Here is a 15689-nt window from a genome sequence, read left to right on the forward strand (position 1 = left end):
TGTATCTCTATGCTCTCTTTGTGTAACTCTCTGTCTCTCTCTTTTTCTCTCTGCGTCTCTCTCTGTCTCTCTCTGTCTCTCACGTCTCTCTCTGGCTCTCTCTCTGTCTCTCTCTGTGTCTCTGTGTTTCTCTCTCTGTCTCTCTCTCTCTGTCTCTTTTCTGTCCTTCTCAGTCTCTCTCTCTGTCTTTCTCTTTGTCTCTCTCTTTTTCTTTCTCTGTCTCTACCTCTGTCTCTCTCTGTGTCTCTCTCTGTATCTCTCTCTGTCTATCTCTGTCTCTGTCTGTCTCTCTCTGTCTCTCTCTGTCTCTCTCTGTCTGTATCTGTCTCTATCTGTCTCTCTCTCTGTCTCTCTCTGTGTCTCTCTCTGTCTCTCTCTGTCTCTCTCTGTGACTCTCTCTTTATCTCTGTTTATCTCTGTCTCTCTCTGTCTCGCTGTTTCTCTCTGTCTCTCTCTGTCTCTCTCTGTGTCTCTCTCTTTATCTCTGTTTATCTCTGTCTCTCTCTGTCTCTCTGTCTCTCTCTGTCTCTCTCTGTCTCTCTCTCTGTATCGCTCTCTGTCTCTCTCTGTCTCTCTTTCTTGTATCTCTCTCTCTCTCTCTGTATCTCTCTCTGTCTCTCTCTGTGTCTCTCTCTGTCTCTCTCTCTGTTTCTCTCTGTCTCTATCTCTCTCTGTCTCTCTCTCTCCTTCTGTCTCTCTCTGTCTCTCTCTCTGTCTCTCTCTGTATCTCTCTGTCTCTCTCTCTGTCTCTCTCTCTGTCTCTCTCTGTCTCTCTCTATCTCTCTATGTGTCTCTCTTTGTCTCTCTCTGTCTCTCTCATCTCTCTCTGTCTCTCTCTCTATCTGTCACTCTCTGTGAATCTCTCTGTCTCTCTCTGTCTCTCTCTCTCTGTCTCTTTTCTGTCTCTCTCTGTCTCTCTCTCTGTCTCTCACTCTCTCTGTGTCTTTCTGTCTCTCTCTGTCTGTCTCTCTGTTTCTCTATTTGTCTCTATCTGTCTCTCTCTCTGTCTCTCTCTGTGTCTCTCTCTGTCTCTCTATGTCTCTCTCTGTATGTCTCTCTCGGTCTCGCTCTCTGTCTCTCTCAGTCTCTCTAACTCTGTCTCTGTCTCTCTCTGTCTCTCTGTCTCTCTCTTTTTCTCTCTATGTGTCTCTCTCTGTCTATCTCTGTCACTCTCTGTCTCTCTCTGTCTATCTCTGTCTATCTCTGTCTCTCTCTCTGTGTCTCTCTGTTTCTCTCTCTGTCTCTCTCTCTGTTTCTCTCTGTCTCTATCTCTCTCTCTGTCTCTCTCTCTCCTTTTGTCTCTCTCTGTCTCTCTCTCTGTCTCTCTCTGTATCTCTCTGTCTCTCTCTCTGTCTCTCTCTCTGTCTCTCTCTGTCTCTCTCTATCTCTCTATGTGTCTCTCTTTGTCTCTCTCTGTATCTCTCGTCTCTCTCTGTCTCTCTCTCTATCTGTCATTCTCTGTGAATCTCTCTGTCTCTCTCTGTATCTCTCTGTCTCTCTCTCTCTGTCTCTTTTCTGTCTCTCTCTGTCTCTCTCTCTCTGTCTCTCTCTCTCTCTGTCTCTTTATGTCTCTCTCTGTCTCTCTCTCTGTTTCTCTATTTGTCTCTATCTGTCTCTCTCTCTGTCTATTTCTGTATCTCTCTCTATGTCTCTCTATGTCTCTCTCTGTATGTCTCTCTCGGTCTCGCTCTCTGTCTCTCTCAGTCTCTCTAATTCTTTCTCTGTCTCTCTCTGTCTCTCTGTCTCTCTCTTTTTCTCTCTATGTGTCTCTCTCTGTCTATCTCTGTCACTCTCTGTCTCTCTCTCTGTCTCTCTCTGTCTCTCTCTCTGTCTCTCTCTGTTTCTCTCTCTGTCTCTCTCTCTGTTTCTCTCTGTCTCTATCTCTCTCTCTGTCTCTCTCTCTCCTTCTGTCTCTCTCTGTCTCTCTCTCTGTCTCTCTCTGTATCTCTCTGTCTCTCTCTCTATCTCTCTCTCTCTGTCTATCTCTGTCTCTCTCTATCTCTCTATGTGTATCTCTTTGTCTCTCTCTGTCTCTCTCATCTCTCTCTCTCTCTCTCTCTCTGTCACTCTCTGTGAATCTCTCTGTCTCTCTCTGTCTCTCTCTGTATCTCTCTGTCTCTCTCTCTGTCTCTCTCTCTCTCTGTCTCTCTCTATCTCTCTCTATCTCTCTGTGTGTCTCTCTTTGTCTCTCTCTGTCTCTCTCTGTCTGTCTCTGTCTCTCTCTATCTGTCTCTCTCTGTCTCTCTCTCTGTGTCTCTCTCTGTCTTTCTCTGTGTCTCTCTGTGTCTCTTTCTCTCTATCTCTGTCTATCTCTGTCTCTCTCTGTCTCTCTCAGTCTCTCTCTCTCTCTGTCTCTCTCTGTTTCTCTTTCTGTCTCTCTCTCTGTCTCTCTCTGTCTCTATCTCTTACTCTCTCTGTCTCTCTCTGTGTCTCTTTCTCTCTCTCTCTGTCTCTCTCTGTCTCTCTCTGTCTCTCTCGTCTCTCTCTGTCTCTCTCTCTGTCTCTCTCTGTTTCTCCCAGTGTCTCTCCCCGTCTCTCTCTGTCTCTATCTCTGTCTCTGTCAGTGTCTCTCTTTCTCTCCTTCTGTCTCTCTCTGTCTCTATCTCTGTCTCTCTCTCTCTGTGTCTCTCTCTGTCTCTGTCTGTCTCTCTCTGTCTCTCTCTGTCTCTCTCTGTGTCTCTCTCTATCTCTCTTTGTGTCTCTCTCTGTCTCTCACTGTCTCTCTCTGTCTGCTACTGTCTCTCTCTGTCTCTCTCTGTGTCTCTCTGTGTCTCTCCATGTCTCTCTCTGTGTCTCTCTCTGTCTCTCTCTGTGTCTCTCTCTGATTCTCTCTGTCTCTCTGTCTGTTTCTGTCTCTTTCTGTCTCTCTCTATATATCTCTCTGTCTCTCTCTGTGTCTTTCTTTGTCTCACTCTGTCTCTATCTGTCTCTTTCTGTCTCTCTCTCTGTCTCTCTCTCTGTCTCTCTCTGTCTCTGTCTCTCTCTGCTCTCTTTGTCTCTCTCTGTATGTCTCTGTCATCTCTGTGTCTCTCTCTGTCTCTCTCTGTCTTTCTCTGTCTCTCTGTCTCTCTCTCTGTCTCTCTCTGTTTCTCTCTGTGTCTTTCTCTGTCTCTCTATGTCTCTCTCTGTGTCTCTCTCTGTCTCTCTCCGTCTCTCTCTGTCTTTCTCTGTCTCTCTTTGTCTCTTTCTCTTTGTCTCTTTTCTGTATCTATGTCTCTCTCTCTGTCTATCTCTGTCTGTCTCTGACTATCTCTGTCTCTCTCTGTGTCTCTCTCTGTCTCTCTCTGTCTCTCTGTCTCTCTCAATCTCTATCTCTGTCTCTCTCAGTCTCTTTCTGTCTCTCTCTGTCTCTCTCTCTGTTTCTCTATTTGTCTCTATCTGTCTCTCTCTCTGTCTATCTCTGTGTCTCTCTCTATGTCTCTCTATGTCTCTCTCTGTATGTCTCTCTCGGTCTCGCTCTCTGTCTCTCTCAGTCTCTCTAATTCTTTCTCTGTCTCTCTCTGTCTCTCTGTCTCTCTCTTTTTCTCTCTATGCGTCTCTCTCTGTCTATCTCTGTCACCCTCTGTCTCTCTCTCGGTCTCTCTCTGTCTCTCTCTCTGTATCTCTCTGTTTCTCTCTCTGTCTCTCTCTGTTTCTCTCTCTGTCTCTCTCTGTATCTCTCTCTATCTCTCTCTCTCTGTCTCTCTCTGTCTCTCTCTATCTCTCTATGTGTATCTCTTTGTCTCTCTCTGTCTCTCTCATCTCTCTCTGTCTCTCTCTCTCTGTCACTCTCTGTGAATCTCTCTGTCTCTCTCTGTCTCTCTCTGTATCTCTCTGTCTCTCTCTCTGTCTCTCTGTCTCTCTCTGTCTCTCTCTGTCTCTATCTATCTCTCTGTGTGTCTCTCTTTGTCTCCATCTGTCTCTCTCTGTCTGTCTCTGTCTCTCTCTCTCTGTCTCTCTCTGTCTCTCTCTCTGTATCTCTCTCTCTGTCTCTCTCTCTGTGTCTCTCTCTGTCTCTCTCTGTGTCTCTCTGTGTCTCTTTCTCTCTATCTCTGTCTATCTCTGTCTCTCTCTGTCTCTCTCTCTCTCTGTCTCTCTCTGTTTCTCTCTCTGTCTCTCTCTCTGTCTCTCTCTGTCTCTATCTCTTACTCTCTCTGTCTCTCTCTGTGTCTCTTTCTCTCTCTCTGTCTCTCTCTGTCTCTCTGTCTCTTTCTCTGTCTCTCTCTCTGTCTCTCTCTGTCTCTTTATCTGTCTCCCTCTGTCTCTCCCTGTCTCTCTCTCAGTCCCTCTCTGTCTCTCTCTGTGTCTCCCTGTGTCTCTCTCTATCTCTGTCTCTCTCTGTCTCTCTCTGTTTCTCTCTCTGTCTCTCTCTGTCTCTGTCTCTGTCTCTCTCTCTGTCTCTCTCTTTGTCTCTCTGTCTCTCTCTGTCTTTCTCTGTCTCTCCCCTTTGTCTCTTTTCTGTCTCTCTCTGTCTCTCTTTGTCTCTCTCAGTATCTCTCTGTCTCTCTCAGTCTCTCTCACTCTGTCTCTATCTCTCTCTCTGTGTGTCTGTCTCCTTTTCTTTCTCTCTATCTGTCCTTCTCTGTCTTTCTCTGTCTCTCTCTTTCTTTCTCTGTCTCTCTTTGTGTCTCTCTCTGTCTCACTCTCTCTGTCTCTCTCTGTTTCTCTCTGTGTCTCTCTCTGTCTCTCTTCTCTCTTTGTCTCTCTGTATCTCTATGCTCTCTTTGTGTAACTCTCTGTCTCTCTCTTTTTCTCTCTGCGTCTCTCTCTGTCTCTCTCTGTCTCTCACGTCTCTCTCTGGCTCTCTCTCTGTCTCTCTCTGTGTCTCTGTGTTTCTCTCTCTGTCTCTCTCTCTCTGTCTCTTTTCTGTCCTTCTCAGTCTCTCTCTCTGTCTCTCTCTTTGTCTCTCTCTTTTTCTTTCTCTGTCTCTACCTCTGTCTCTCTCTGTGTCTCTCTCTGTATCTCTCTCTGTCTATCTCTGTCTCTGTCTGTCTCTCTCTCTGTCTCTCTCTGTCTCTCTCTGTCTGTCTCTGTCTCTATCTGTCTCTCTCTCTGTCTCTCTCTGTGTCTCTCTCTGTCTCTCTCTGTCTCTCTCTGTGTCTCTCTCTTTATCTCTGTTTATCTCTGTCTCTCTCTGTCTCTCTGTTTCTCTCTGTCTCTCTCTGTCTCTCTCTGTGTCTCTCTCTTTATCTCTGTTTATCTCTGTCTCTCTCTGTCTCTCTGTCTCTCTCTGTCTCTCTCTGTCTCTCTCTCTGTATCGCTCTCTGTCTCTCTCTGTCTCTCTTTCTTGTATCTCTCTCTCTGTATCTCTCTCTGTCTCTCTCTGTGTCTCTCTCTGTCTCTCTCTCTGTTTCTCTCTGTCTCTATCTCTATCTGTCTCTCTCTCTCCTTCTGTCTCTCTCTGTCTCTCTCTCTGTCTCTCTCTGTATCTCTCTGTCTCTCTCTCAGTCTCTCTCTCTCTGTCTCTCTCTGTCTCTCTCTATCTCTCTATGTGTCTCTCTTTGTCTCTCTCTGTCTCTCTCATCTCTCTCTGTCTCTCTCTCTATCTGTCACTCTCTGTGAATCTCTCTGTCTCTCTCTGTCTCTCTCTCTCTGTCTCTTTTCTGTCTCTCTCTGTCTCTCTCTCTGTCTCTCACTCTCTCTGTGTCTTTCTGTCTCTCTCTGTCTGTCTCTCTGTTTCTCTATTTGTCTCTATCTGTCTCTCTCTCTGTCTCTCTCTGTGTCTCTCTCTGTCTCTCTATGTCTCTCTCTGTATGTCTCTCTCGGTCTCGCTCTCTGTCTCTCTCAGTCTCTCTAACTCTGTCTCTGTCTCTCTCTGTCTCTCTGTCTCTCTCTTTTTCTCTCTATGTGTCTCTCTCTGTCTATCTCTGTCACTCTCTATCTCTCTCTGTCTATCTCTGTCTCTCTCTCTGTCTCTCTCTGTTTCTCTCTCTGTCTCTCTCTCTGTTTCTCTCTGTCTCTATCACTCTCTCTGTCTCTCTCTCTCCTTTTGTCTCTCTCTGTCTCTCTCTCTGTCTCTCTCTGTATCTCTCTGTCTCTCTCTCTGTCTCTCTCTCTGTCTCTCTCTGTCTCTCTCTATCTCTCTATGTGTCTCTCTTTGTCTCTCTCTGTCTCTCTCGTCTCTCTCTGTCTCTCTCTCTATCTGTCACTCTCTGTGAATCTCTCTGTCTCTCTCTGTCTCTCTCTGTCTCTCTCTCTCTGTCTCTTTTCTGTCTCTCTCTGTCTCTCTCTCTGTCTCTCTCTCTCTCTGTCTCTTTATGTCTCTCTCTGTCTCTCTCTCTGTTTCTCTATTTGTCTCTATCTGTCTGTCTCTCTGTCTATCTCTGTGTCTCTCTCTATGTCTCTCTATGTCTCTCTCTGTATGTCTCTCTCGGTCTCGCTCTCTGTCTCTCTCAGTCTCTCTAATTCTTTCTCTGTCTCTCTCTGTCTCTCTGTCTCTCTCTTTTTCTCTCTATGTGTCTCTCTCTGTCTATCTCTGTCACTCTCTGTCTCTCTCTCTGTCTCTCTCTGTCTCTCTCTCTGTCTCTCTCTGTTTTCTCTCTGTCTCTCTCTCTGTTTCTCTCTGTCTCTATCTCTCTCTCTGTCTCTCTCTCTCCTTCTGTCTCTCTCTGTCTCTCTCTCTGTCTCTCTCTGTATCTCTCTGTCTCTCTCTCTATCTCTCTCTCTCTGTCTCTCTCTGTCTCTCTCTATTTCTCTATGTGTATCTCTTTGTCTCTCTCTGTCTCTCTCATCTCTCTCTCTCTCTGTCACTCTCTGTGAATCTCTCTGTCTCTCTCTGTCTCTCTCTGTATCTCTCTGTCTCTCTCTCTGTCTCTCTCTCTCTCTCTGTCTCTCTCTGTCTCTCTCTATCTCTCTGTGTGTCTCTCTTTGTCTCTCTCTGTCTCTCTCTGTCTGTCTCTGTCTCTCTCTCTCTGTCTCTCTCTGTCTCTCTCTCTGTATCTCTCTCTCTGTCTCTCTCTCTGTGTCTCTCTCTGTCTTTCTCTGTGTCTCTCTGTGTCTCTTTCTCTCTATCTCTGTCTATCTCTGTCTCTTTCTGTCTCTCTCAGTCTCTCTCTCTCTCTGTCTCTCTCTGTTTCTCTCTCTGTCTCTCTCTCTGTCTCTCTCTGTCTCTATCTCTTACTCTCTCTGTCTCTCTCTGTGTCTCTTTCTCTCTCTCTCTGTCTCTCTCTGTCTCTCTCTGTCTCTCTCGTCTCTCTCTGTCTCTCTCTCTGTTTCTCCCAATGTCTCTCCCCGTCTCTCTCTGTCTCTATCTCTGTCTCTGTCAGTGTCTCTCTTTCTCTCCTTCTGTCTCTCTCTGTCTCTATCTCTGTCTCTCTCTCTCTGTGTCTCTCTCTGTCTCTGTCTGTCTCTCTCTGTCTCTCTTGTCTCTCTCTGTGTCTCTATCTATCTCTCTTTGTGTCTCTCTCTGTCTCTCACTGTCTCTCTCTGTCTGCTACTGTCTCTCTCTGTCTCTCTCTGTGTCTCTCTGTGTCTCTCCATGTCTCTCTCTGTGTCTCTCTCTGTCTCTCTCTGTGTCTCTCTATGATTCTCTCTGTCTCTCTGTCTGTTTCTGTCTCTTTCTGTCTCTCTCTATATATCTCTCTGTCTCTCTCTGTGTCTTTCTTTGTCTCACTCTGTCTCTATCTGTCTCTTTCTGTCCCTCTCTCTGTCTCTCTCTCTGTCTCTCTCTGTCTCTCTCTGTCTCTCTCTGCTCTCTTTGTCTCTCTCTGTATGTCTCTGTCATCTCTGTGTCTCTCTCTGTCTCTCTGTCTTTCTCTGTCTCTCTGTCTCTCTCTCTGTCTCTCTCTGTTTCTCTCTGTGTCTTTCTCTGTCTCTCTATGTCTCTCTCTGTGTCTCTCTCTGTGTCTCTCTCTGTCTCTCTCCGTATCTCTCTGTATTTCTCTGTCTCTCTTTGTCTCTTTCTCTTTGTCTCTTTTCTGTATCTATGTCTCTCTCTCTGTCTATCTCTGTCTGTCTCTGACTATCTCTGTCTCTCTCTGTGTCTCTCTCTGTCTCTCTCTGTCTCTCTGTCTCTCTCAATCTCTATCTCTGTTTCTCTCAGTCTCTTTCTGTCTCTCTCTGTCTCTCTCTCTGTTTCTCTATTTGTCTCTATCTGTCTCTCTCTCTGTCTATCTCTGTGTCTCTCTCTATGTCTCTCTATGTCTCTCTCTGTATGTCTCTCTCGGTCTCACTCTCTGTCTCTCTCAGTCTCTCTAATTCTTTCTCTGTCTCTCTCTGTCTCTCTGTCTCTCTCTTTTTCTCTCTATGTGTCTCTCTCTGTCTATCTCTGTCACTCTCTGTCTCTCTCTCTGTCTCTCTCTGTCTCTCTCTCTGTATCTCTCTGTTTCTCTCTCTGTCTCTCTCTGTTTCTCTCTCTGTCTCTCTCTGTATCTCTCTCTATCTCTCTCTCTCTGTCTCTCTCTGTCTCTCTCTATCTCTTATGTGTATCTCTTTGTCTCTCTCTGTCTCTCTCATCTCTCTCTGTCTCTCTCTCTCTGTCACTCTCTGTGAATCTCTCTGTCTCTCTCTGTCTCTCTCTGTATCTCTCTGTCTCTCTCTCTGTCTCTCTCTCTCTGTCTCTCTCTGTCTCTCTCTATCTCTCTGTGTGTCTCTCTTTTTCTCCATCTGTCTCTCTCTGTCTGTCTCTGTCTCTCTCTCTGTCTCTCTCTGTCTCTCTCTCTGTATCTCTCTCTCTGTCTCTCTCTCTGTGTCTCTCTCTGTCTCTCTCTGTGTCTCTCTGTGTCTCTTTCTCTCTATCTCTGTCTATCTCTGTCTCTCTCTGTCTCTCTCAGTCTCTCTCTCTCTCTGTCTCTCTCTGTCTCTCTCTCTGTATCTCTCTCTCTGTCTCTCTCTCTGTGTCTCTCTCTGTCTCTCTCTGTGTCTCTCTGTGTCTCTTTCTCTCTACCTCTGTCTATCTCTGTCTCTCTCAGTCTCTCTCTCTCTCTGTCTCTCTCTGTTTCTCTCTCTGTCTCTCTCTGTCTCTCTCTATCTCTCTGTGTGTCTCTCTTTGTCTCCATCTGTCTCTCTCTGTCTGTCTCTGTCTCTCTCTCTCTCTGTCTCTCTCTGTCTCTCTCTCTGTATCTCTCTCTCTGTCTCTCTCTCTGTGTCTCTCTCTGTCTCTCTCTGTGTCTCTCTGTGTCTCTTTCTCTCTATCTCTGTCTATCTCTGTCTCTCTCTGTCTCTCTCAGTCTCTCTCTCTCTGTCTCTCTCTGTTTCTCTCTCTGTCTCTCTCTCTGTCTCTCTCTGTCTCTATCTCTTACTCTCTCTGTCTCTCTCTGTGTCTCTTTCTCTCTCTCTCTCTGTCTCTCTCTGTCTCTCTGTCTCTTTCTCTGTCTCTCTCTCTGTCTCTCTCTGTCTCTTTATCTGTCTCCCTCTGTCTCTCCCTGTCTCTCTCTCAGTCCCTCTCTGTCTCTCTGTGTCTCCCTGTGTCTCTCTCTATCTCTGTCTCTCTCTGTGTCTCTCTCTGTCTCTCTCTGTTTCTCTCTCTGTCTCTCTCTGTCTCTGTCTCTGTCTCTCTCTCTGTCTCTCTCTTTGTCTCTCTGTCTCTCTCTGTCTTTCTCTGTCTCTCCCCTTTGTCTCTTTTCTGTCTCTCTTTGTCTCTCTTTGTCTCTCTCAGTATCTCTCTGTCTCTCTCAGTCTCTCTCACTCTGTCTCTATCTCTCTCTCTGTGTGTCTGTCTCCTTTTCTTTCTCTCTATCTGTCCTTCTCTGTCTTTCTCTGTCTCTCTCTTTCTTTCTCTGTCTCTCTTTGTGTCTCTCTCTGTCTCACTCTCTCTGTCTCTCTCTGTTTCTCTCTGTGTCTCTCTCTGTCTCTCTTCTCTCTTTGTCTCTCTGTATCTCTATGCTCTCTTTGTGTAACTCTCTGTCTCTCTCTTTTTCTCTCTGCATCTCTCTCTGTCTCTCTCTGTCTCTCACGTCTCTCTCTGGCTCTCTCTCTGTCTCTCTCTGTGTCTCTGTGTTTCTCTCTCTGTCTCTCTCTCTCTGTCTCTTTTCTGTCCTTCTCAGTCTCTCTCTCTGTCTCTCTCTTTGTCTCTCTCTTTTTCTTTCTCTGTCTCTACCTCTGTCTCTCTCTGAGTCTCTCTCTGTATCTCTCTCTGTCTATCTCTGTCTCTGTCTGTCTCTCTCTCTGTCTCTCTCTGTCTCTCTCTGTCTGTCTCTGTCTGTCTCTCTCTCTGTATCTCTCTCTCTGTCTCTCTCTCTGTCTCTCTCTGTCTCTCTCTGTCTGTCTCTGTCTGTCTCTCTCTCTGTATCTCTCTCTGTCTCTCTCTCTCTGTCTCTCTCTGTCTGTCTCTGTCTCTCTCTCTCTGTCTCTCTCTGTCTCTCTCTCTGTATCTCTCTCTGTCTCTCTCTCTGTGTCTCTCTCTGTCTTTCTCTGTGTCTCTCTGTGTCTCTTTCTCTCTATCTCTGTCTATCTCTGTCTCTCTCTGTCTCTCTCAGTCTCTCTCTGTCTCTCTCTCTGTCTCTCTCTGTCTCTATCTCTTACTCTCTCTGTCTCTCTCTGTGTCTCTTTCTCTCTCTCTCTGTCTCTCTCTGTCTCTCTCTGTCTCTCTCATCTCTCTCTGTCTCTCTCTCTGTCTCTCTCTGTTTCTCCCAGTGTCTCTCCCCGTCTCTCTCTGTCTCTATCTCTGTCTCTGTCAGTGTCTCTCTTTCTCTCCTTCTGTCTCTCTCTGTCTCTATCTCTGTCTCTCTCTCTCTGTGTCTCTCTCTGTCTCTGTCTGTCTCTCTCTGTCTCTCTTTGTGTCTCTCTCTATCTCTCTTTGTGTCTCTCTCTGTCTCTCACTGTCTCTCTCTGTCTGCTACTGTCTCTCTCTGTCTCTCTCTGTGTCTCTCTGTGTCTCTCCATGTCTCTCTCTGTGTCTCTCTCTGTCTCTCTCTGTGTCTCTCTCTGATTCTCTCTGTCTCTCTGTCTGTTTCTGTCTCTTTCTGTCTCTCTCTATATATCTGTCTGTCTCTCTCTGTGTCTTTCTTTGTCTCACTCTGTCTCTATCTGTCTCTTTCTGTCTCTCTCTCTGTCTCTCTCTCTGTCTCTCTCTGTCTCTGTCTCTCTCTGCTCTCTTTGTCTCTCTCTGTATGTCTCTGTCATCTCTGTGTCTCTCTCTGTCTCTCTCTGTCTTTCTCTGTCTCTCTGTCTCTCTCTCTGTCTCTCTCTGTTTCTCTCTGTGTCTTTCTCTGTCTCTCTATGTCTCTCTCTGTGTCTCTCTCTGTCTCTCTCTGTCTCTCTCTGTCTTTCTCTGTCTCTCTTTGTCTCTTTCTCTTTGTCTCTTTTCTGTATCTATGTCTCTCTCTCTGTCTATCTCTGTCTGTCTCTGACTATCTCTGTCTCTCTCTGTGTCTCTCTCTGTCTCTCTCTGTCTCTCTGTCTCTCTCAATCTCTATCTCTGTCTCTCTCAGTCTCTTTCTGTCTCTCTCTGTCTCTCTCTCTGTTTCTCTATTTGTCTCTATCTGTCTCTCTCTCTGTCTATCTCTGTGTCTCTCTCTATGTCTCTCTATGTCTCTCTCTGTATGTCTCTCTCGGTCTCGCTCTCTGTCTCTCTCAGTATCTCTAATTCTTTCTCTGTCTCTCTCTGTCTCTCTGTCTCTCTCTTTTTCTCTCTATGTGTCTCTCTCTGTCTATCTCTGTCACTCTCTGTCTCTCTCTCTGTCTCTCTCTGTATCTCTCTGTTTCTCTCTCTGTCTCTCTCTGTTTCTCTCTCTGTCTCTCTCTGTATCTCTCTCTATCTCTCTCTCTCTGTCTCTCTCTGTCTCTCTCTATCTCTCTATGTGTATCTCTTTGTCTCTCTCTGTCTCTCTCATCTCTCTCTGTCTCTCTCTCTCTGTCACTCTCTGTGAATCTCTCTGTCTCTCTCTGTCTCTCTCTGTATCTCTCTGTCTCTCTCTCTGTCTCTCTCTCTCTCTCTCTGTCTCTCTCTGTCTCTCTCTATCTCTCTGTGTGTCTCTCTTTGTCTCCATCTGTCTCTCTCTGTCTCTCTCTGTCTCTCTCTCTCTGTCTCTCTCTCTGTGTCTCTCTCTGTCTCTCTCTGTGTCTCTCTGTGTCTCTTTCTCTCTATCTCTGTCTATCTCTGTCTCTCTCTGTCTCTCTCAGTCTCTCTCTCTCTCTGTCTCTCTCTGTTTCTCTCTCTGTCTCTCTCTCTGTCTCTCTCTGTCTCTATCTCTTACTCTCTCTGTCTCTCTCTGTGTCTCTTTCTCTCTCTCTCTCTGTCTCTCTCTGTCTCTCTGTCTCTTTCTCTGTCTCTCTCTCTGTCTCTCTCTGTCTCTTTATCTGTCTCCCTCTGTCTCTCCCTGTCTCTCTCTGTGTCTCCCTGTGTCTCTCTCTATCTCTGTCTCTCTCTGTGTCTCTCTCTGTCTCTCTCTGTGTCTCCCTGTGTCTCTCTCTATCTCTGTCTCTCTCTGTGTCTCTCTCTGTCTCTCTCTGTTTCTCTCTCTGTCTCTCTCTGTCTCTGTCTCTGTCTCTCTCTCTGTCTCTCTCTTTGTCTCTCTGTCTCTCTCTGTCTTTCTCTGTCTCTCCCCTTTGTCTCTTTTCTGTCTCTCTCTGTCTCTCTTTGTCTCTCTCAGTATCTCTCTGTCACTCTCAGTCTCTCTCACTCTGTCTCTATATCTCTCTCTGTGTGTCTGTCTCCTTTTCTTTCTCTCTATCTGTCCTTCTCTGTCTTTCTCTGTCTCTCTCTTTCTTTCTCTGTCTCTCTTTGTGTCTCTCTCTGTCTCACTCTCTCTGTCTCTCTCTGTTTCTCTCTGTGTCTCTCTCTGTCTCTCTTCTCTCTTTGTCTCTCTTTATCTCTATGCTCTCTTTGTGTAACTCTCTGTCTCTCTCTTTTTCTCTCTGCGTCTCTCTCTGTCTCTCTCTGTCTCTCACGTCTCTCTCTGGCTCTCTATCTGTCTCTCTCTGTGTCTCTGTGTTTCTCTCTCTGTCTCTCTCTCTCTGTCTCTTTTCTGTCCTTCTCAGTCTCTCTCTCTGTCTCTCTCTTTGTCTCTCTCTTTTTCTTTCTCTGTCTCTACCTCTGTCTCTCTCTGTGTCTCTCTCTGTATCTCTCTCTGTCTATCTCTGTCTCTGTCTGTCTCTCTCTCTGTCTCTCTCTGTCTCTCTCTGTCTGTCTCTGTCTGTCTGTGTCTCTCTCTCTGTCTCTCTCTGTGTCTCTCTCTGTCTCTCTCTGTCTCTCTCTGTGTCTCTCTCTTTATCTCTGTTTATCTCTGTCTCTCTCTGTCTCTCTGTTTCTCTCTGTCTCTCTCTGTCTCTCTCTGTGTCTCTCTCTTTATCTCTGTTTATCTCTGTCTCTCTCTGTCTCTCTGTCTCTCTCTGTCTCTCTCTGTCTCTCTCTCTGTATCGCTCTCTGTCTCTCTCTGTCTCTCTTTCTTGTATCTCTCTCTCTCTCTGTATCTCTCTCAGTCTCTCTCTGTGTCTCTCTCTGTTTCTCTCTGTCTCTATCTCTCTCTGTCTCTCTCTCTCCTTCTGTCACTGTCTGTCTCTCTCTCTGTCTCTCTCTGTATCTCTCTGTCTCTCTCTCTGTCATTCTCTCTCTCTGTCTCTCTCTGTCTCTCTCTATCTCTCAATGTGTCTCTCTTTGTCTCTCTCTGTCTCTCTCATCTCTCTCTGTCTCTCTCTCTATCTGTCACTCTCTGTGATTCTCTCTGTCTCTCTCTGTCTCTCTCTGTCTCTCTCTCTGTCTCTTTTCTGTCTCTCTCTGTCTCTCTCTCTGTCTCTCACTCTCTCTGTGTCTTTCTGTCTCTCTCTGTCTGTCTCTCTGTTTCTCTATTTGTCTCTATCTGTCTCTCTCTCTGTCTCTCTCTGTGTCTCTCTCTGTCTCTCTATGTCTCTCTCTGTATGTCTCTCTCGGTCTCGCTCTCTGTCTCTCTCAGTCTCTCTAACTCTGTCTCTGTCTCTCTCTGTCTTTCTGTCTCTCTCTTTTTCTCTCTATGTGTCTCTCTCTGTCTATCTCTGTCACTCTCTGTCTCTCTCTGTCTATCTCTGTCTCTCTCTGTCTCTCTCTGTTTCTCTCTCTGTCTCTCTCTCTGTTTCTCTCTGTCTCTATCTCTCTCTCTGTCTCTCTCTCTCCTTTTGTCTCTCTCTGTCTCTCTCTCTGTCTCTCTCTGTATCTCTCTGTCTCTCTCTCTCTGTCTCTCTCTCTGTCTCTCTCTGTCTCTCTCTATCTCTCTATGTGTCTCTCTTTGTCTCTCTCTGTCTCTCTCGTCTCTCTCTGTCTCTCTCTCTATCTGTCACTCTCTGTGAATCTCTCTGTCTCTCTCTGTCTCTCTCTGTCTCTCTCTCTCTGTCTCTTTTCTGTGTCTCTCTGTCTCTCTCTCTGTCTCTCTCTCTCTCTGTCTCTTTATGTCTCTCTCTGTCTCTCTCTCTGTTTCTCTATTTGTCTCTATCTGTCTGTCTCTCTGTCTATCTCTGTGTCTCTCTCTATGTCTCTCTATGTCTCTCTCTGTATGTCTCTCTCGGTCTCGCTCTCTGTCTCTCTCAGTCTCTCTAATTCTTTCTCTGTCTCTCTCTGTCTCTCTGTCTCTCTCTTTTTCTCTCTATGTGTCTCTCTCTGTCTATCTCTGTCACTCTCTGTCTCTCTCTCTGTCTCTCTCTGTCTCTCTCTCTGTCTCTCTCTGTTTCTCTCTCTGTCTCTCTCTCTGTTTCTCTCTGTCTCTATCTCTCTCTCTGTCTCTCTCTCTCCTTCTGTCTCTCTCTGTCTCTCTCTCTGTCTCTCTCTGTATCTCTCTGTCTCTCTCTCTATCTCTCTCTCTCTGTCTCTCTCTGTCTCTCTCTATCTCTCTATGTGTATCTCTTTGTCTCTCTCTGTCTCTCTCATCTCTCTCTCTCTCTCTGTCACTCTCTGTGAATCTCTGTCTCTCTCTGTCTCTCTCTGTATCTCTCTGTCTCTCTCTCTGTCTCTCTCTCTCTGTGTCTGTCTTTGTCTCTCTCTATCTCTCTGTGTGTCTCTCTTTGTTTCTCTCTGTCTCTCTCTGTCTGTCTCTGTCTCTCTCTCTGTCTTTCTCTGTCTCTCTCTCTGTATCTCTCTCTCTGTCTCTCTCTGTGTGTCTCTCTCTGTCTTTCTCTGTGTCTCTCTGTGTCTCTTTCTCTCTATCTCTGTCTATCTCTGTCTCTCTCTGTCTCTCTCAGTCTCTCTCTCTCTGTCTCTCTCTGTTTCTCTCTCTGTCTCTCTCTGTCTCTATCTCTTACTCTCTCTGTCTCTCTCTGTGTCTCTTTCTCTCTCTCTGTCTCTCTCTGTCTCTCTCTGTCTCTCTCGTCTCTCTCTGTCTCTCTCTCTGTCTCTCTCTGTTTCTCCCAGTGTCTCTCCCCGTCTCTCTCTGTCTCTATCTCTGTCTCTGTCAGTGTCTCTCTTTCTCTCCTTCTGTCTCTCTCTGTCTCTATCTCTGTCTCTCTCTCTCTGTGTCTTCTCTGTCTCTGTCTGTCTCTCTCTGTCTCTCTCTGTCTCTCTCTGTGTCTCTATCTATCTCTCTTTGTGTCTCTCTCTGTCTCTCACTGTCTCTCTCTGTCTGCTACTGTCTCTCTCTGTCTCTCTCTGTGTCTCTCTGTGTCTCTCCATGTCTCTCTCTGTGTCTCTCTCTGTCTCTCTCTGTGTCTCTCTCTGATTCTCTCTGTCTCTCTGTCTGTTTCTGTCTCTTTCTGTCTCTCTCTATATATCTCTCTGTCTCTCTCTGTGTCTTTCTTTGTCTCACTCTGTCTCTATCTGTCTCTTTCTGTCTCTCTCTCTGTCTCTCTCTCTGTCTCTCTCTGTCTCTCTC

This window comes from Mus caroli, unplaced genomic scaffold, assembly GCF_978045245.1.
Source record: "Mus caroli unplaced genomic scaffold, Mus_caroli_1 scaffold_21, whole genome shotgun sequence".
Taxonomy (NCBI): domain Eukaryota; kingdom Metazoa; phylum Chordata; class Mammalia; order Rodentia; family Muridae; genus Mus; species Mus caroli.